At 35.2% G+C, this 22,890-nt stretch overlaps 1 long non-coding RNA gene across 1 annotated transcript in view; it reads left to right on the top strand.

Annotated features, from left to right (window-relative positions):
• The window catches only part of LOC309611960, a 161,709-nt gene that overhangs the window by 120,063 nt on the left and 18,756 nt on the right, over positions 1-22,890 (top strand). The window lies entirely within an intron of this gene.

The raw sequence follows: 22,890 nt of genomic DNA, 5'->3' as shown, positions 1-22,890 counted from the left end.
GAAAGAAAAAAAAAAAAAAAAGCCAACAAGGAGTACTTTATCTGGAAAAGTTATCCTACAGAAATGAAAGATAATCAAAGACTCCCAGACAAATGAAGCTGAGGTAATTTATCACCACCTGACTTGCCTTAAAAGAATAATGAAAGGAGTTCTTCAGTCTGAAATAGAGATGCTAATTAATCACATGAAAATAAATGAATATATACAACACACATAAAGATAGTGTGTATACATGTAATAAAACATAAGATAATAATAATAAAATAAATACAGTAAACTCAGAATACTTTGATACGGTTTGTAAAATAGTGGTGTGCTAAGCACTTGGTTAAATAACAGATGTATTAAAAATAACTGGGCTTCCCTGGTGGCGCAGTGGTTGAGAATCTGCCTGCCAATGCAGGGGACATGGGTTCGAGCCCTGGTCTGGGAAGATCCCACATGCTGCGGAGCAACTAGGCCTGTGAGCCACAACTACTGAGCCTGCACGTCTGGAGCCTGTGCTCCGCAACAAGAGAGGCCACGATAGTGAGAGGCCTGCATACCGCAATGAAGAGTGGCCCCTGCTTACCGCAACTAGAGAAAGCCCTCACACAGAAACGAAGACCCAACATAGCCATAAATAAATAAATTAATTAATTAAGTTTAAAAAATAACTATAGTTGCTATAATTTGTTAATGAATACACAATATAACAGAGGTAAATTGTGACTTCAAAAATGTAAAAAGGGGGGAGTAAAAGGATAGAGTTTTGAATGTGATCAAAGTTAAGTTGTTATCAGCATAAAGTAGATGGTTATTTGTGACATGTTTTAAAGTAAGGATCTACAGTAGATTCACAAAAGATAGAGAGAAAGGAATCAAAGTATAGCACTATGGAGAATTATAAATTCACAAAGGAAGGCAGCAAGACAGGAAGAAAGGAACAGGGAAACTATAAAACAGCCAGAAAATAATTAATAAGATGGCATTCACAAGTTCTTATTTATAAATAATTACTCTAAATATAAATAGATTGAATTCTCCAATCAAAAGACATAGAGTGCCTGGATGGACTGGAAAAAAGAACAAACTATACACTGACTGCAAGAGACTCACTTCAGTTTTAAGGACACAAATAGTTTCAAAATAAAGGGAAGGAAAAAGATAGTCCATACAGGGGTCAATTTGCCAAGAAGCTATAGCAATTATAGTATATTTGCACCCAACATTGAAGCACTTAAATATATTTAGCAGACACTAACAGATCTGAAGGGACAAATAGACAATATAATATTAGTAGATCTCAATAACACATTTTCAACAATGTATAGATCATCCAGACAGAAAATCAGCAAGAAAATATTAGATTTGAACTATACTTTAGACCAATGGACCTATTCAAAATATATAGAATATTCCACCCAATAGCAGCAGAATACACATTCTTCTCAAGTACACACAGAACATTCTCCAGGATAGATCATATGACAAGTCATAGAACAAGTCTTAGAAAATTAAAATTAAAGAAGATTGAAATTATACCAAGTATCTTTTCTGACCACAGTAGTATAAAACTAGAAAACAAACAGAGGCAGAAAGCAGAAAAATTCATAAATATGAGGAAACTACATACCCCTAAACAATCAATGGATCAAAGAAGTATCAGATGGAAAATTTTTTTAAAACCTGGAAATAACTGAAAAAGAAACACACTATACCAAACTTATGGGATGCAGAAGAAGAAAGTTTATAGGGATGAACACCTACCTTAAGAAAAAAGAAATATCTCAGAGAAATAACCTAACTTTGCCCCTCTAGAGCCTAGAAAAAGAACAAAGTAACACCAAAGGTAACAGAAAGTAGTAAGTGACAGAGATCAGAGCAGAAATATGTAAAACAGAGACCAGAAAAATGCTGGAAAAGATCCAGAAAATTAAGAACTGGTATTTTGAAAAGATAAACAAAACTGACAACCTTTGAAAAGAGAGAAGATGCAAATAAAATAAAAAATGAAAGAAGAGATATTGCAACTGATACCACAGAAATACATGAGATCATGAGTCTATTATGAACAATTATACACCATCAAAATGGATAACCTAAAAGATATGGATAAATTCCTGGAAACATAAAACCTACATAGACTGAATCATCAAGAAATAGAAATCTGAACAGTCCAATAACAAGTAAAGAGACTGAATTAGTAATGAAAAAGCTTTAAAAAATAAAGCCCAGGACCAAGTGTTTTCACTGGTGAATTATGCTAAACAATTAAGAAGAACCCATGTCAATCCTTCTCAAATTCTTCCAAACTCATTTTACAAGACCAGCATTAGCCTGATACCAAAGTCAGATAAAGACACTAAAAGAAAACAAACTTACAGAAAAATTTCCCTGATAAATATAGATGCAATAATTCTCAACAAAATATTAGCAAACCAAATTAAATAGCACATGAAAAGGATCATATACAATGATAAAGTGGGATTTATCCCTGGGATGAAAGGATGGTTCAACATACACAAATAAAAAATGTGATACACATTAATAAGAGAGAAAAATCTTACAATAATCTCAATAGATTCAGGAAAAGCATTTGAAAATAAAACATCCTTTCATAATAAAAACTCTCAACAAATTAACTATAGAAGGAACTTACCTCAACATAATAAGGGTCCTATATGACAAGCCTACAACTAACATCACACTCAATGTTGAAAGGTCAAAAGATTATTCTTTAAGATTGGAAAGAATACCAGAGTGCTGACTCTCAACACTTTTATTCAACATACTACTGGAAGTCCTAGCTAGAGAAATTAGGCAAGATAAAGAAATAAAAAGAATCCATATTGGAAAGAAAGAAGTAAAATTATCTTTGTTTGCAGATGACATGATCTTATATATGGAAAATCCTAAAGATTCCACCAAAAATTATTAGAACTAATAGATGAATTCAGTAAAGATGCCTGATTTAAAATCAACATATAGAAATCAGTTGAGTTTTTGTACACTAACAACAAAATATCTCAAAAAGAAATAAATAAAATAATTCCATTCACAATAGAATCCAAAACAATTCAATACTTAGTAATACATTTAATCAAGGAGTTGAAAAATCTGTACACTGAATAGTACAAGACTTTGATGAAAGAAATTGAAGAAGACACAAACAAATGGAAAAATAGCCTGTGTTCATGAATCAGAAGAATTCATATTGTTAAAATGTCCATAATACCCAAAGTTTTTTATAGATTCATTGTAATCTGATGGAAGTCATAATGGAGAATTAAGAAAACCCTGAGCTCGCCTCCTCCTACAGGCACACCAAGTTACAACTATACACAGAGTAACTACTGATGAGAAAGACCAAAATCTAGCAGAAAAAAACCTTCTACAACTAAAGATAGAAAGAAGGAACCACGATAAGAGAGGTAAGAGGGCTGGAGACACAGAATAGTCAAGGCCCATACCTTAGGGTGAATGACCCACAAATGGGAGAATAATTACAATGGCAGAGGTTCTCCCCAAGGAGACCAGGGTCCAAGCCTCACATTGGACTTCCCACTGAGGTTCCTGCACTGGGAAGATGAGCCCCCAGAATGTTTGTCCAGCAGGGCTTATTTTTGGGAGACCAAGTGGGCAGTGGGAAATAGAGACTCCACTCTTAAAGGGTGCTTGCACACTCTGGAGCACAGGCAGAAGCTGTAATATGAAAGAATCCTGGGTCAGACCTACCTGCTGATTATAAAGTCTCCTGGAAAGGCAGAAGGCAACTGGAGCTCACCCTGGGGATACTGACACTGGTGGCAGCCATTCTTGGAAACTCATTTTACCATAAGACACTGGTACAGGCAAGTGCCATTTTGGAATTTTCCCTCTGGCTTACTATTGTAGCAAACCAGCCTCAACAACTAGCCTGTCAGCACCAATACTGGGATGCCTTAAGCCAAGCAACTGACTGGGCAGAGACACAGCACCACTCACCATCAGCTTGGCTGCTTTTAAAACCCCTGAGCCCACAGTCAGCTAAGGACACAGCCATGTTTACCGGAAGACCCAGGACCAGACACTCACCAGTGCACCAACACTAGCCCTGGGCCAGGGCCTTGCAGCCAGAGGACCCAGTAATCAGCTCCACTCATTAGCCTGTCAGCACCAGGAAACCTCAGGCCAAGCAACTAGCCAGAAGGGGACAAAACCCCACACAACAACAGGCTGTCTACCCTATGACCTTTGAGCCCACAGCCACCCCAGGACAAGGCCCTGTTCACCAGCTGACTTTTCAGTAGAAACTCTGCAAGCCAGAGAGGATTAACACAATATATTTAAAGTTATAAAAGGGAAAACCTGAAACATAAATATCCTACTTTGCAAGACTATAATTCAGATTTGATGGAGAGATCAAAAGTTTTACAGGCAAGTGAAAGCTAAAAGAGTTCAGCACACCACACAAGCTTTACAAGAAATGTTAAAAAACTTCTTTAAGTGAAAAAGAAAAGGTCACAACTAGAAACATAAAAATTACAAAATGAAAAATCTCACTGGTAAAGGTAAATATATAGTAAAGGTTGTAAATCAGCCACATATAAAGTTAGTACGAAGGTTAAAAGACAAAAGTAGTAAAATCATCTATATTAACAATAAGGAGTTAAGGGATACACAGAACCAACAGATGTAAAATATGATGTCAAAAACAGTAACCATAGGGAAAGGAGGTAAAAATGCAGGGTTTTTAAAATGTGTTTGAAATTAAGAGATCAGCAACATATATATATATATACACACATATATATATATACATACACATATATATGTATATGCAGATTTAAGTTTATAGTTATATATGTAGATTTAGATATATATATATGTAAATTGCTATATATAAACCTATCAGTAACCACAAAATGGTAATCTATAAAAGATACACATGCATAAAAGAGAAAGGAATCCAAATATAACATGAAGGATAGACATTAAATCACAAGGGAGGAGAACAAAAGAAAAAGAAAGGAACAAAAAAAAACTTAAAAAAAACCCATATAATTAACAAAATGACAATAAATACATACCTATCAAAATTTACTTTCAATGTAAATGGACTAAATACTCCAATCAAGGACATTAAGTAGCTGAATGGATACAAAAACAAGACCTGTATATATGCCGCCTACAAGAGTCTCAGTTCAGATATAAAGACACACAGACTGAAAGTGAAAAATGGAAAATAGTATTGCATGTAAATGTAATTAAACAGAAAGCCAGGGTAGCAGTGCTTATATCGGGTGAAACAGACTTATAAAAATGTCTGTAATAAGAGACAAAGAAGGACATTACATAATGATCAAGGGATCAATCCAAGAAGAAGATATAACAGTTGTAAATATATATGCACCCAACATAAGAACACCTTAATACATAAAGCAAATACTAATAGACATAAAGGGAGATTGTCAGTAACACAATAATAGTAGAGTATTTTAACACCCCACCTACATCAATGAACAGATTATCCAAATAGAAAAGCAATAAGAAAGCACAGGCCTTAAATGACACATAAGACCTAATTGACTTAATAGGTAAATACAGAACATTCCATCCCAAAGCAGCAGAATACACATTCTTTTCAAGTTCACATGGAACATTCTCCAGGATATGTCACATGCTAGGCCACAAAAGAAGTCTCAGTAAATTTAAGAAAATTGAAATCATATCAAGCATCTTTTTCCAACACTGACCCTATGAGACTAGAAATCAACTACAAAAAAAATTGCAGAAAACAAAAACACTTGGAGGATAAACAATATGCTACTAAAGAACCAATGGATCACTGAAGAAAACAGGGAAGAAATTTTAAAAAAACTTGGAGACAAATGAAAATGAAAACAGAATGATCCAAAATCTATGGGATGCAGAAAATCAGTTCTAAGAGGGAAGTTTATATCAATACAAGTCTATCTCAGGAAATAAGGAAAATCTCAAATAAACAACCTAAATTTACAACTAAAGGAACTAGAAAAAGAACAAACAAAATGCAAAGTTAGTAGAAGGAAAGAAAACACAAAGATCAGAGAAGAAATAAATAAAATAGAGAATAAAAAACAACAGCAAAGATCAATGATACTAAGAGCTTGAAAAGATAAAACTGACAAATGTTTAGCCAGACTCATCAAGAAAAAAAGAGGAAGACCCAAAATAATATAATCAGAAATGAAAAAATGAAGTTCCAACTGACACCACAGAAAGACAAAGAATTGTAAGAGATTACTACAACAAATAATATGCCAATAAAATGAACAATCTAGAAAAAATGGACAAGTTCCCAGAAAAAATATCCCGAAACTGAATCAGGAAGAAATAGAAAATATTGAGACAAATTACCAGTAATGAAATTGGGTCAGTAATAAAACAACTCTCAACAAAAACCCAGAATCAGATGACTTCACAAGAGAATTCTACCAAACATTTAGAGAAGAGTTAACACCTATCTTTCTCAAACTACTCTTAAAAATTGCAGAGGAAGGCATGCTTCTATGATGCCAACATTACCCTCACACCAAAACCAGGCCAAGACATCACAAAAATAGAAAATTGCAGTCCAATATCACTGATGAAAATGAATGCGAAAATCCTCAACAAAACATTAGAAGTCCAAATTCACCAATACTTTAAAAGGATCATGCAACATAATCAAGTGGGATTTATCCCAGGAAAGTAAGAGCAGTTTAATATCCAAATTTCATCAATGTGATATAGCATATTAACAAATTAAAGAATAAAAGTCATACAATTATCTCAGGAAAATCTTTTGACAAAACAAATATTAATTTATAATAAAGACTCTCCAAAAAGTGGTTATACATAATAGAGATCATATATAAAATTCATATATAATAAACCCACAGCTAACATCATACTCAATGGCCAAAACCTGAAAGCATTTCCTGTAAGATAGGCCCAACACAAGGATGCCCTACTCTTGCCACATTTATTCAACATAGCAGAGGAAGTCCTAGTGATGGCAATCAGACAAGGAAAAGAATGAAATAGCATCCAGTTTTGAAAGAAAGGAGCAAAACTGTTACTGTTTGCAGATGACATGATGTTATTCATAGAATATCCTAAAAATGCTGCCAAACACTAGAAATAATCAATGAATTTGATAAAGTTGCAGGATACAAAATTAATGTGTAGAAATCTTTTGCATTTTTATGCATTAAAAATGCAGAATAAGAGAAATGAAGAAAACAATCCAATTTACAATTGAATAAAAAAATATAATAACTAGGAATAAACCTAATTAAGAAGGTAAATGAACAGTATTTAGGAAACTATAAGATGCTGACAAAAGACATCGAAGATAACACAAACATTAAAATAGATACCATGCTCATGGACTGGAAGAATTAATATTGTTAAGATGACCATACTACTTAGAGCAATCTACAGATTCAATCCAATCCCTATAAAAATATGCATGGTATTATTCACAGAACTAGAACAAATATTCTAAAATTAGTATGATTACACAAAAGACTGTGAATAGCCATTGCAGTGTTGAGAAGAACAAAGTTGGAGGTATCACACCGCCTGATTTAAAGTATGCTACAAAGCTATAGTAATTAAAACAGGGTGGTGCTGGAACAAAAACAGACACACAGATCAATGAAAGAGAATAGAGAGCCCAGAAAGGAACTGACACTCATATGGACAATTAATCTATAACAAAGTGGGCAAGAGTATACAGTGGGGGAAAGATAGCCTCTTCAACAAATGGTGTTGGGAAAACTGGACAGCTAAATGCAAAAGAATCAAACTGGATTACTCTCTCATACCAGGCACAAAAATAAATTCAAAATGGATTAAAGACTGAAATGTAACACCTGAAACCATACAACTTCTAGAAGGAAATATAGGCAGTATGTTTTTGACATCAGTCTTCATAATATTTTTTTGGATATGTCTCCTCAGGGAAGGGAAACAAAAACAAACATAAACAAACAGGACTACATCAAACTAAAAAGCCGTTGCACATTGAAGGAAACTAAACAAAATGAAACACCACCTACAGAGTGGGAGATGATATCAATATTTGCAAATGATATATCTAATAAGGGGTTAATATACAAAATATACAAAGAACTTATACAACTCAACATCAAAAAACAAACAATTTGTTTACAAAATGGGTAGAGGACCTGAATAGATATTGTTTCAAAGAAGACATAGAGATGGCCAACAGATACATGAGAAGATGCTCAGCATCACTAATAATCATGGAAATACAAATCAAAACCACAATAAGATATAACCTCACACCTGTAAGAATGGCTATGATTAAAAAGACAGCAAATAACAAATGATGGCAAGGATATGGAGAAAAGGAAAAGCTTTTGCATGGTTGGTGGGAAAGTAAATTGGTGCAGCCGCTATGGAAAACAATATGGAGGTCCCTCAAAAACTTGAAAATAAAACTACCATATAACCCAGAAATTTCACTTCTGGATATCTTTCCTAAGAAAACAAAAACACTAATTTGAAAAGAGATATGTACCCCCATGTTCATCACAGCATTATTTACAATAGCCAAGATATAGAAGCAATCTAAGTGCCTAAGTACCCATCAGTAAGTGAATGGATAAAGAAGACATGGTATATACTATATATATATATATATATATATATATATATAATATACACATATATTCACTATATATACCATATTTATACCATATATATACCATACATACTATATATATGGTATATATAATGGTGTATATATATAATGAAATATTATTCACACATAAAAAAGAATAAAATATTTCCATTTGTGACAACATGGATGGACCTAGAGGATATTATGTCAAGTGAAATAGATACATAGAACAAACTGGTGGTTGTTGGGGAGAAGTGAGTGAAATAGGTGAGGGAGATTAAAATATATATGTATATATATATAAATAATAAAATATTATTCAGCCAAGAGAAAGAAGAAATTCTGCCATTTGTCATGATATGAATGGACCTTAAGGACATTATACTAATTGAAATGTTAGACAGAAAAAAACAAATACTGTATGATATCACTTATATGTGAAATCTTACCAAAAAAAAACCAAACTTGTAAAAGTAGATAGTGGAATGTGTCTACCAGGTGTTTGGGGTGGGGCAAATGGGAAGATGTTAGTTAAAGGAAACAGATTCCCACTTAGAAGATAAAATTCTGGAGCTCTAGTGCACAACATGGTGATTATAGTTAACAATATTGTGTTATATACTTGAAAGCTAAGAGATTAGATCTTAAATCTTTCACCACATAAATTACATGGCATGATTGACTTATTAGCTAACACTATGGTAGTAAGCATTTTGCAATGGATAAGCATATCCAATCAATATGTTGTACACCATAAACTTATGCAATCTTATTTGTCAATTATGTCTCATTAAAACTGGAAAACAGTTTTCAGAATGCTACTTTTATTTTTAATGCTGAAAAAGAGAATCCATCAAAGCTCTCCAAAACATAATAGCAATTAAACTTGAATGACAGACACAAAACTAGTAATTCTTCTGTTTGCTGCAATATTAGAAGGATTGGTTGGAGTAAACTTTTGAAGGATTTTGATAGCTATTTCTAGAGAACTCGGGAAATCTTCAATCTTGTCCAAGGGTGCTAGACACAAAACAGAGAAAAAAAACCCCAAAAAACAAAAGGGTAATTCAAGTGATTATTGACCAGTCAGTTAGCACCATGCCAGTTCTATAAGAGAGTTACAAAGGAAAAGTGATATTTCCTCTGAAGGGGATTTGGGTTCTAAATTCCCATGCATTCTCATGCTGAACTGAGCTGGAATACATGGAGAGAAAAAAAGACATTTTGAAAGTGGCAGAGAGTTTGATATCTAAGCCAGAAACAGACCATGGTCCCTTCCTTAACCAACTCCTCCACCCTGAGTATATATTAATATATATACTAATTAATATATATTAATATGTTTCCTTCCATCATACTTTTTCTACATAATGGAAATATAACCTATAGATAAAGTACATCAGAGGAAAGAGAATAGCATCCTCCAAGGTATAGCACAGTTTTTCAAAACTGCTCATTCAATTTTTCCTGTGCTGTGGGTTCACAAGAAGCCCCTTCTCAAGTGGGAGGCAGCTCTAGGTGATACTAATACAGATGCTTCAAGAGAAAGAAGAGAATGAGAGAGGAAGAATCCCAAAAGGATTCACCTTCACAAAAGTCTCTATGAAAGTGGACTTTGCCAGTTATATTAGCAAAAAAAAAAATTGCTTTGGAGAAGTAGGAGGGGTGAGAATAAAGGGATCTTGAGTTTACCTAGGGAATTTATAAAATAATAAATAAATTGTGAATAAATCCTTAACTATTAAAATGTAAACATTAATATTGAGCCCCAAACAAAACCAGAAATAAAACCCTAACCCAATTACTTTATAAAATCTAAAGGTAGGAGACCAAAGAAGTTTAAAAATTGGAGAAAAATATCAAGAAAATGGATCTAGTAGGAAGAAGGAGGGACCAAATACTTAGTAGACAAAATAAAATTCAAGTTTTGCTTTTTGGAACTTTCTGGAATTAAAAAAAATATATTTTCCATTCATGGTTGGTTGTATTATCAGATGCCAAACATGGGATATGGAAGGAAGACTGTACAGAGATGGTTGGAACTGATCTTGAGTTTCTGATTTAGGTCTGGGGTGTGGCCTGCTGACAAAAATTCAATTAACAATCAAGTTAAGAAGGAAAAAAAGGAATTTTATTCAAGTCAAATTGGGGATTATAACCGGGGAGGCAGACTCTCAGAAAACCCTGAGAACTGTTCCACCTATTAGAAGTAGAAGGCACAGTCACATACATTTACAAGACAACTAATTGTATCAAAATAAAATGCTAATATTTTACAAAAAGTTCACCAAGGATACATTCTCCAGTTAAGCAGGTACAAAGCAAGCAGCAAGTCACCATGATACCCTACAGAGTTGGGAAGGAACACAATTCTTTTCAGAAGGTAGGAAAAAAACCCTGATCTTTATGGTCAGATAGGCACTACCCTCTTTGAGGAGTTCTGGTTAATGTGTAATGCAGATGCACACTGCACATTAGGGAGTGAAGGAGGAGGTCCAAGTGAACACGCAGATAATTTTGTGTTTAATTTTTCTTGTCCTGCCTTAAAATATAAAATTTACTTCATCAGATCCAAGCAATGCATTTCTAACAATTTCCCAGACGAAGTTAGTATAGCTGCACCAAGGAATACACTAAAAGAAGTTCTGAAACAGAGAAGCCACTAGCTGGTATAAAAGCAGAAAAAAGAAAGAGGGAAAAATAATCCACAAAGAAGTAAACAACATCCAATTAGGTAAATAACCACAGAAACAGAAAAACAAAGTCTTTAATTCAGTGGTTTTCAACTTTGAATACCCATTTTAATCATGGGGGAGCTTCCACAAAACCTGATACTCAGGTCCTTCTGTAGTTGTATTGAATCAGAATCTTTGAGGTATTGGAACTCTTTAAAAGCTCCTGAAAGGATTTTGATACCCAGTACAATTTAGGAATAATTAGAATAAAAGATTAGTTTTATCCCACTATATAATTTGTAAACTTAGATTTTAACTGGAAAATTCTCATGTTTCAATAGAATGGAAACTCCAGGTTGCAGGTTGAGGTACATTCCCGCATCTTTTGGTTCACTTCCTCAATCCTTCTGGGCTCTTTTGAACTTAGAGCTTAGGAGATAGAACCGAGCATGCTGTACTTAGGCTTTCCCACACATTTTTGTTTTCCTCTGCATGCTTGCAAATAGGGTGTTTTCTGGTCAGCCTTCATTCTAGGCACTGAATATACTACCTGTGGTGGGAGGCCTGAGATCTTTCAACTATGCCTGGCTCTGAAAGATATTTTTTTTTAAAGTTTTAAAGGTATAATTCACATATCACAAAATTCACCCTTTTGAAATGTACAATTTAGTAGATTTTATTATGTTCTCTAGTTTTAGAATATTCTTATCACCCTCAAAAAAACCCTGGTACTCTAGCTATATCCTCTGTCCTCCTAAGCCATAGACAACCACTAATCTATTTTTAGTTTTCATGGATTTTCTTCTTCTGAACGCTGAAACATTAATTTAAAATCATGTGAAATATTAGAAGGTTCATTGTGTCCTCAAACCACAGACATGACAGATCTGTTTTTTACACCCTCCCAAAATATGATATTTTTATATCTATCTGGGATGTCAATTGGTGCCCAAACAAGAAGGGACCTTCATGTCTCTCTGAAACTCTACCACCAGATGAAATAAATTATTTCTCAGAAAAAAATTTTACCCAGAATGACTCCAAAAGTAATGTAAATATTGACAAATCCATAACAAACTTGAAAAGAGCTATCCTGAAGCCAAAACAGAAACCATAAAAAAGCAAGATTTATTTATTAGACTATTATAAAAATTAAAACTTCTGCATCTCAAATATCAATATTACTATAAACCAAGCTATGTTAAATATACAATGGGAATGCACAGTAAAGTGTTAGCTTACAAAGAGTTTTACACATCAATAGGAAAAAAAACAGATACCACCATATGAAAAAAAAGGCAAAGGACATGCACATCAAATTCAAAGTGAAGCCATAAATTTTAAAAGACCAACAATTAACACGGGAAAATGTTCAACATTATTGGAATTGAAAAGATGCAAATTTAAACAATGAGCTATTTTTCACATATAAGGAAAGATTAAAATATTAATATTGTCAGTATTGGTGAAGGTGAGGGGTAATGGAAATATCTTGTTCAAAGTGAAAGTTATTATAAACTTTCAAAAGGCAATTTTGTGACTTGTAACCCAAATAAAAAGCATAATCTTAGCAACTTCACAGTTTGAATTTTAATCTCAGGAACTAGACAAATGCATAACAATATATTTCTAAATATGTTTATTACAAAAATATTTATAGTAAGGAAATTTGTAAAATAATATGTATGAAACATAAATGATTATTTTAATATATTTGAGAACATTCATGTGTTGATCTTATATGCACATGAATATAAAATATTTTATATATATTTATAGAGAGTAAATAAATCAATAAAATATTGAAAAAAGTATGTTTTGAAATTATGAAATGAGACAATTGTCTCATTCAGTTCACTGAGCAAAAGCAACAATAAAAGGTACAAAACAGGAGAAGAGGTCAAGATGGCAGAATAGGAGGACCTGAGGTTTGCCTCTCTCCACATGTACATCAAGCATACATCTACAAGTGGAACTATACACGCAGAGCACCTGCTGAACACTAGAAGAGGACCTTGGACACCAAAAGGAAAAGAAAATATCCCCACATAACTGGGTAGGACAAAAGAGAGAAAGGAAGAAAAAGAAAAGAGGAAACGAGATGGAACCTGCACCCCTGGGGGGGAGCTGAAGGAGAGGGGAGGTTACTGTACCAAGGGAAACCCTCTCACAGTTAACCAGATCAGCTGAAATAGAGGGCAGGCTTTGGGGATATCTGAGGAAACTGCTGCAGCCAGTCTGTGTCAGGCAGGGCAGAGCAAGACTTGTATGGACGGTCCATGTCACTGCCCTGTGCACCCCAGCCTGAGATGGGTGTCTGCCAGTGCTGGCAGGGGCTGGGTGCTGAAGAATAGGATTTGGAGAGTCGACCCTGGAAGAGGACTGCTATTGGCTGTGTGGTGATGTCCTCAGGGGACAAGAGTGAGGTGCTCCATAGACAGGAATGTTCCTGGAGGAAGCACAGACTGCCTTGGAAGTAAGGAGCCATTGTTGAGTGCCATGTGAGAGGTGGTGCTGCCATTGCAGCCTTTGTCCCACATGCCAGCCCCTATCTCTGTGGGCAATAGGAGGGACCCCCACCAGAGCAAGCGCACATGCCCCAGTCAGTTGCCACCTCTTGCCCCTCCCACCTAAGAAGCAAGTGTGCCCCAGTCAGCTGCTGCCTTTTCCCACTCTCACCTTGGCAGGGAGCAGATCCCTGAGGGTGGCCCACATGCAGAGGTGGGGCCAAAAACAAAGTTGATCCCCAGGGGTTGTGTGAAATATCTCTGTGCAGCTACACAAGTCGTGGATTTAACCCCCACGATTGGCTTGGTAAAGCTAGTGTCTGCAGAATATTTGAATGAAGAACGAATGCTCACACAACTGAGAAGGGTCTAGCTTTGGATTTTGTGGTCACATACACATGGGAGTTGGGCCAGGTCAGAGCCTGAGCTGCCCCCACTGTGATGACAGCATGTCCAGAGACCTACTTAGAGGTTTTGGAGGGCCTCTTGGGGAGGTGGAGATTGGCTGTGGCTCACTGTGTGGGCAAGGACAATGATAGTGGAGGTCCTGGGGAAATGTTTTGTTTTGTGTTGTTGCTGTTGCGATTTTGTTTTTTAATTTTTATTTTTTAAAAAATGTTTAATATATATATATTTTTGTTTTGTTTTGTTTGTTTTGTTTTTGTGATTTTTTTTCTCTTATTTTGTTTTTTTGTTTTCATTTTTGTCTGTTTTTTGTTTTCTTTGCTTTTTTGTTTTTGTTTGTTTTGTTTTATTGTTTGTTTTAGTTTTGGGGTTTTTCTGTTTGGTTTTTTTTTGTTTTCTTTAGTTTTTGTTTGCTTTTCTTTGGTTGGTTTTTTTTTATTGTTTGTCTTGGTTTTCGTTTGTCTGTTTGTTTTCTTTTCTTTTTTGACAATGCTGTGCAGCTGTGGGGTCTTGTTTTCCCAGCCAGAAGTCCAACCTGAGCCCCTGTGGTAGGAGCACTGAGTCCTGGCCACTGGACCACCAGAGAATTCCTGACCCCAGGAAATATTAATCAGCATGAACTCTCCTGGAGGTCTCCATCTCAGCACCAAGATGACTTCACCCAATAGCTTGTAAGCTCCACTGCTGTAATGCCTCAGGCCAGATAATCAGCAAGACAGGAAAACAATCCAACCCATCAGCAGACTGGCTGTCTAAAGCCATACTAAGCTCACAGACACCCCAAAACACATCCATTGACATGGTGCTGCCCACCAGAGGGACAAGACCCAGCTCCACTCAACAGAGTGCAGGCTGTACTCCCTCTCACCAGGAAGCAAGCCTACATAAGCCCCAGGATCAACCTACCCCACTGGGGCAGACACCAGAAGCAAGAGGAACTATGACCCTGCAGCCTGCAGAACGGAGAACACAAGCACAGTAAATTAGACAAAATGAGAAGACAGAGAAATATGGTGAAGATGAGGGAGCAAGGTAAAAATCAAGACTAACTAAATGAAGAGGAAATAGGCAATCTACCTGAAAAAGAATTCAGAAGAATGAGAGTAAAGATGATTCAAGACCTTGGAAACATAATGGAAGCACAGAATAGAAGATACAAGAAATGCTTAACAAGGACTTAGAAGAACAAAAGAACAAATAGTGATGAACAATACAGTAACTGAAATGAAAAATACACTAGAAGGAAACAATATCAGAATAACTGAGGCAGAAGAATGGATAAGTGAGCTGGGAGATAGAATGGTGGAAATCACTGCTGTGGAACAGAATAAAGAAAAAAGAATTAAAAGAAATGAGATAGTCTTGGATACCTCTGGGACAATATTAAACGCACCAACATTTGAATTATAGGAGTCCCAGAAGAAGAAGAGAAAAAGAAAGGGTCTGAGAAAATATTTGAAGAGATTATAGTCAAAAACATTCCAAACATGGGAAAGGAAATAGTCACCCAAGTCTAAGAAGTGCAGAAAGTCCCATACAGGATAAACCCAAGGAGAAACATGCCAAGACACAAATTAATCAAACAAAAATTAAATACAAAAAAAAATATTAAAAACAGCAAGGGAAAAGCAACAAATAACATACAAGGGAATGTCCATAAGGTTATCAGCTGATTTTTCAGAAACTCTGCAGGCCAGAAGGGAGTGGCATGATATATTCAAAGTGATGAAAAGGAAAATCCTACAACCAAGAATACCCTACCCAGCAAGGCACTCATTCAGATTCAACAGAGGAATCAAAATGTTGAGAGACAAGCAAATGTAAGAGAATTCAGCACCACCAAACCAGCTCTACAACAAATGCTAAAGGAACTTCTCTAGGCAAGAAACACAAGAAAGAGAAAAAGAGAGGAAAAAAAGCAAAAAGACCTAAAAAAAAAGCCCAAAACAATTAAGAAAATGGCAATAGGAACTTACATATCAATAATTACCTTAAATGTAAATGGATTAAAGGCTCCAACCAAAAGACACAGACTGGCTGAGTGGATAAAAAACAAGACCATATATATGCTATCTACAAGAGACCCACTTCAGACCTAGGGACACATACAGACTGAAAGTGAGGAGATGGAAAAAGATATCCCATGCAAAGGGAAATCAAAAGAAAGCTAAAGTAGCAATACTCATAACAGACAACATAGACTTTAAAGCAAAGACTGTTGCAAGAGACAAGGAAAGACACTGTATGATTATCAAGGTATCGATCCTAAAAGGAGACATAACAATTGTAAATATATATGCACCCAACATAGGAGAACCTCAAAACATAAGGCAAATGCTAACAGCCACAAAAGGAGAAATCGACAGTAACACAATAATACTGGGGGATTTTAACAACCCATTTACGCCAATGGATAGATCATTGAGACAGAAAATTAATAAGGAAACACAAGCCTTAAATGAAACATTAGACCAGATAGGCTAAATTGATATCTCTAGGATATTCCATCTGAAAGCAGCAGAATACAGTTTCTTCTCAAATGCACATGGAACATTCTCCAGGATAGATCACATCTTGGGTCACAAATCAGGTCTTTGTAAATTTAAGAAAATTAAAATCATATCAGGCATCTTTTCTGACTACAATGCTATGAAATTAGAAATCAATTAGAGGAAAAAACCTGTAAAAAACTCAACCAGGGCTTCCCTGGTGGTGCAGTGGTTGAGAATCTGCCTGCCAATGCAGGGGACACAGGTTTGAGCTCTGGTCTGGTAAGATCCCACATGCCACGGAGCAACTAGGCACGTGAGCCACAATTACTGAGCCTGCGCGTCTGGAGCCTGTGTCCCGCAACAAGAGAGGCTGCGACAATGAAAGGCCCCACACACTGCAATGAAGAGTGGCCCCCGCTTGCCACAACTAGAGAAAGACCTCACACAGAAACAGAGACCCAACACAGCCAAAATTAAAAAAAAAACAAAAACAAAAACTCAACCACAAGGAGGCTAAACTGTATGTTACTAAGTAATCAGTGTATCACTGAAGACAACAAAGAGGAAATCAAAAAATAACTAGAGGCAAATAACAACAAAAACATGACAATCCAAAACCTTCTTAGAACTGCTTTTGTCATGCAGCAAAAGCAGTTCTAAGAAGGAAGTTTATAGCAATATAATCTTACCTCAAGAAACAAGAAAAATCTCAGATAAACAACCTATTCTTACACTTAAAGCAACAAGAGAAAGAAGAGCAAACAGAACCCAATGTTAGTAGAAGGAAAGAAATCATAAAGATCACAACAGAAATAAATGAAATAGAGATAAATAAAACAATAGCAAACATCAATGAAATTAAAAGCTGGTTCTATGAGAAAATAAACAAAATTGATAAACCTTTAGCCAGACTCATCAAGAAAAAAGGGAGAGGCTCAAATCAATAAAATTAGAAATGAAAAAGGAAAAGTTACAACAGACACCACAGAAATACAATGATCAGAAGAGATTACTACATGCAACTATATGCCAATATAAAATAGACAACTTAGAAGAAGTGGACAAATTCTCAGAAAGATACAGCCATCCAAGACTGAACAAGGAAGAAATAAAAAATATAAACAGACCAATCACAAGTACTGAAATTGAAACAGTGATTAAAAATCTTCCAACAAACAGGGCTTCCCTGGCATTCCAGTGGTAAAGACTCCTCTCTCCCAATGCAGGGGGCATGGGTTCGATCCCTGGTTGGGGAGCTAAGATTCCACATGCCACATGGCACAGCCAAAAAACAAAAACAAAAATCTTCCCACAAACAGAAGTTCAGGACCAGATGGCCTCGCAGATGAATTCTAATAAACATTTAGAGAACTCTTAACAGCTACCTTTCTGAAACTCTTCCAAAAAATTGCAGAGGAAGGAACACCCCCAAGGTCATTCTACAAGGCCAGCATCACTGTGATACCAAAATGAGACAAATATATTACACAAAAAAAGAAAATTACAGACCAATATCACTGATGAACTTAGATGCAAAAATCCTCAACAAAATACTAGCAAACTGAATCCAACAACACATTGAAAGGATCATACACCATAATCAAGTGAGGTTTATCCCAGGGATGCAAGGATATTTCAATAACTGCAAGTCAATCAGTTTTATATAACACATCAACAAATTGAAGAATAAAAACCATATGGACATCTCAATAGATGCAGAAAAATATTTTGACAAAGTTCAACACACATTTATTGATAAAAACTCTCTAGAAAGTGGGCATAGAGGGAACATACATCAACATAATAAAAGCCGTATATGAAAAACTCCCAACAACAAACATCATTCTCAATGGTGAAAAACTGAAACCATTTCCTCTAACATCAGGAACAAGACAAAGATGTCCACTCTCACCACTATTATTCAACACAGTTTTGAAAGCCACTGCAATCAGAGAAGAAAAATAAATAAAAGGAATCCAAATGGAAAAGAAGAAGTAAAACTGTCACGGTTTACAGATGGCATGACACTATACATACAAAACCCTAAAGATGCTACCAGAAAATTACTAGAGCTCAGCAATGAATCTGATAAAGTTGCAGGATACAAAATTAATACACAGAAGTCTCTTGCATTCCTATACACTAACAACTAAAGATCAGAAAGAGAAATCCAAGAAACAGTCCCATTTACCATTGCAACAAAAAGAATACAATACCTAGGAATAAACCTACTTAAGGAGGTAAAATATCTGTACTCAGAAAATTATAAGACACTGATGAAACTAATAAAAGATGACAGAAACAGACAGAGAGATATACCATGTTCTTGGATTGGAAGAATCAATATTGTCAAAAGGATTGATATGGTCAAAGTAATCTATGGATTTAATGCAATCACTATCAAATTACCTAGAGCATTTTTTCACAGAATTAGAACAAAAATTATTACAATTTGCATGGAAACACAAAAGACCATGAATAGCCAGAGCAATCTTGAGAAAGAAAAACGAGCTGGAGGAATCAGGTGCCCTCACTTTAGACTATACTATAAAGCTACAGTGATTAAAACGGTATGGTACTGGCACAAAAATGAAACTATGAATCAATGGAACAGGATAGAAAGTCCAGAGACAAACCCACACACCTATGGTCACCTAATCTATGACAAAGGAGGCAAGAATATACAATGGAGAGAAGACAGTCTCTTCAATAAATGATGCTGGGAAAACTGGACAGCTACTATAAAAGAATGAAATTAGAACATTCTTTAATACCATACACAAAACTAAGCTTAAAATGGATTAAAGACCTAAGTGTAAGGCTGTATACTATAAAACTCATAGAAGAAATCATAGGCAGAACAGTCTCTGACATAAACCGCAGCAAGACCTTTTTTGATTCACCACCTAGAGTAATGAAAATAAAAACAAAAAATAAATAAATGGGACCTAATTAAACTTAAAACCCTTTGCATAGCAAAGGAAACCATAAACAAAATGAAAAGACAACCCTCAGAATGGGAGAAAATATTCGCAAATGAAGCAACCAACAAGGGATTAATCTCCAAAACATACAAACAGCTCATGTCGCTCAATATCAAAAAAACAAACAACCCAATTGAAAATTGCATGGAAGATCTAAATAGACATTTGTCCAAAGAAGACATACAGATGGTTAAAAAGCACATGAAAAGAAATTCAACATCACTAATTATTAGAAAAATGCAAATCAGATCTACAAGTGGTATCACCTCCCACTGGTCAGAATGGCCATCATCAAAATTCTACAAACCATAAATGCTGGAGAGGGTGTAGAGAAAAGGGAACATTCCTACACTATTGGTGGGGATGTAAACTGGTATAACCATTATGGAGAACAAGATGGATGTTCCTTATAAAACTAAAAATAGAGCTAGCATATGATCCAGCAATCTCACTACTGGGCATATATCTGGAGGAAACCATAATTCGAAAAAAATACATGCACCCCAATGTTCATTGCAGCACTATTTACAATAGCCAGGACATGGAAGCAACCTAAATGTCCATCAACAGAGGAATGGATAAAGAAGATGTGGTACATATATACAATGGAATATTATTCAGCCATAAAAAATAACAAAATAACATCATTTGCAGAAACATGGATGGACCTAGAGACTGTCATACTGAGTGAAGTAAGTCACACAGAGAAAGACAAATGTCATGTGATATCACTTATTTGTGGAATCTAAAAATGGTACAAGTGAATTTATCTACCAACAGAAGTAGAGTTACAGATGTAGAAAACAAACTTATAGTTACCAGGGAGTAAGGGAGAGAGGGATAAATCGGGAGATTGGGATTGATATATACACACTACTATATATAAAATAGGTAACTAGTAAGGACATAGTATATAACAAAAGGAACTCTACTCAATATTCTGTAATGGCCTATATAGGAAAAGAACCTAAAGAAAGAGTGGATATATGTATACATATAACAGATTCATTTTGCTGTACACCTGAAACTAACATAACATTGTAAATCAGCTATACCCCAATTAAATAAAAACTATAAAACAAACAGAAAATTACTCTTTCTATGAATTTCTAAAAAGATTAGGAGGAAATATATTCTAAAAATAAAGATTAAGGGTGATTTTTAATTACCTGTTTATGTTTTTCTGAGTTTCATATGTTTTACTAGCTTGCCTCTTTTATAATCACTATTGAATTTTATATCAAAGAGAAAAACAAGTTGACCTTGAGATCATGTATCTGCCAGGGGCCATCTTGAAAATTTCACAGAAGTCACATAATTTGTACTAAGTGATTATCAACTTTTTTTGAGAATGCTTTGGAGAGGAGCATAAATAAGTGATTTGAGAAGTAGGGTCAAGTGCTTTTACTTGAATATTTTTCCTGCTTTCTGACTTCTGCCATATATAGTTACCATTTGTTCTGATTTCTGCAATACATAGTTGCCAGAAACACACCCTATCATTAAAAGAGTGACTTCAGTATTTGAGGAGAGCACGTTCTCTAATCTTGATGCTAAATTGTCCTTGTATTTTAGGGCTTTGTGTGCAAATCTGATAAGCATCAGAATCACTACATGCAGATACCCAATCTTGCAATCAGAGATTATGATTCAGTAGGTTTGGGGTGCAGCCTTAACATGTGTTTTTAACAGATCATGCTGAAAATATTGCTTGTCACCCACTGTTAGGGGCCCAGTTTCCTAGGGTCACAGATGGTTCTTCACTGTATCTCAGAAATTCTGAATTAAATAACAAAAGGGAGAGAGCGAGGCAGAGACAGTGACAGAGTTAGAGAGAGACAAGTTGGGAGAGAGCTACTGACTGGAAGAAAATAGAAGAGTTTTGTTCTATTTTGGTTTTTAAGTGATTCTGTTTACTGAGAAAGAAACCTGAAGAGAAATGTGTGTACCAAATATGCAAAGCTATTCAAGTGTGCTTTTAAAAGGAAACACTTTTTTTTCCTTTTTACAGTAGACAAGAAGAAAATCAGCTGGTAAGAAATAGCATGAATAAGGTGTTATCAATTCAGTTCATACAATACAGCATCCATGACTTTTGATTATTTTTATTATTTATATCGATAAACATTTTGTGATTTTTACAAAACTTTTATATTAATGAATTTATGATATCTCTGTCGATGTTTTGAAACTAATAAAAGATATTTCTCTGGTAGAATTTGGGCAACGTGTTCACCTATATCTTTTCTAGTCTCACTTTTCCAACCAGCGTTAAAAGTTTTTGAACTGATTGAGTAACACCTATTCAGATAAACAGCCAGGCCAATTACATCATTATAAGCATATTCAGGAAATTATTGCAAGAGACTGCCTGAAGATTTATGTCAGGGAAAGCATAATGTGGCCAGAGAGACAACAGAGGTGGTGACAGGAGAGTGGTGGAGACTGTGACAAAATGCCCTTTCTAAAGATGACCACAGCTAATCAAATCCTTCCTACTGTTGCCATCCCCACTGTGTCAAGCTCTCCCATATTTAAGAGCAGCCAGACATCTTGATATCTATGTGTATCTCTTACTTTTTAAAATTTTTTTGGAATTACTTAAATATTAAATAAATGAGAGTGTGGGCCAAACAAATACATCAAATGTGTCTCTGGGACAGATGCCTCTGGCTTAGATCAGAGCAAATAAAAAGACATCCTTTTTACTCTCCAATTCCTTCCCTTAGAGTTTATGCAGGGAACACTAAACATTGTAAAAAAGCTCTAATTTGGCAGCTTCCAAGAAAGATCAACATTTCCCTGAGCAAGTTATTAAGAGATTTAAGGGTTAGAGAATCTTAACATGCTTTACTTGGAGGAATGGGAGTAAGGAAGATAAATGAATGAAAACCAAAGATGTGGATATGTAACCTGTATTTGGAAAATGTTGCTTGACCTCTGAGATCCTTTATTTTCTCTACCCCAATACCTGCCCCTCCCACAACTCTCTGAAATTGTGCCAGGCTGTCTGCAATATGTTTTTCTACATCATTTGATGAACAATGCTTGTTAGAAAAATTGTATCCTGCTAAGATGCTATATCATATCATTTGGATTGATGAATAAAGCAAGAATTCACTATCTTCAAGGCATCAAAATGCAGCCTGGATTATTCAGTTTTGCATCACTTTAACAGGAAGTTTGCAGCAT

The sequence above is a fragment of the Balaenoptera borealis genome (assembly GCF_965194805.1).
Source record: "Balaenoptera borealis genome assembly, chromosome: 15".
NCBI lineage: Eukaryota > Metazoa > Chordata > Mammalia > Artiodactyla > Balaenopteridae > Balaenoptera > Balaenoptera borealis.
The sequence above is the reverse complement of the archived record's forward strand: the minus strand, read 5'-3'. Positions and strand labels throughout refer to the sequence as shown.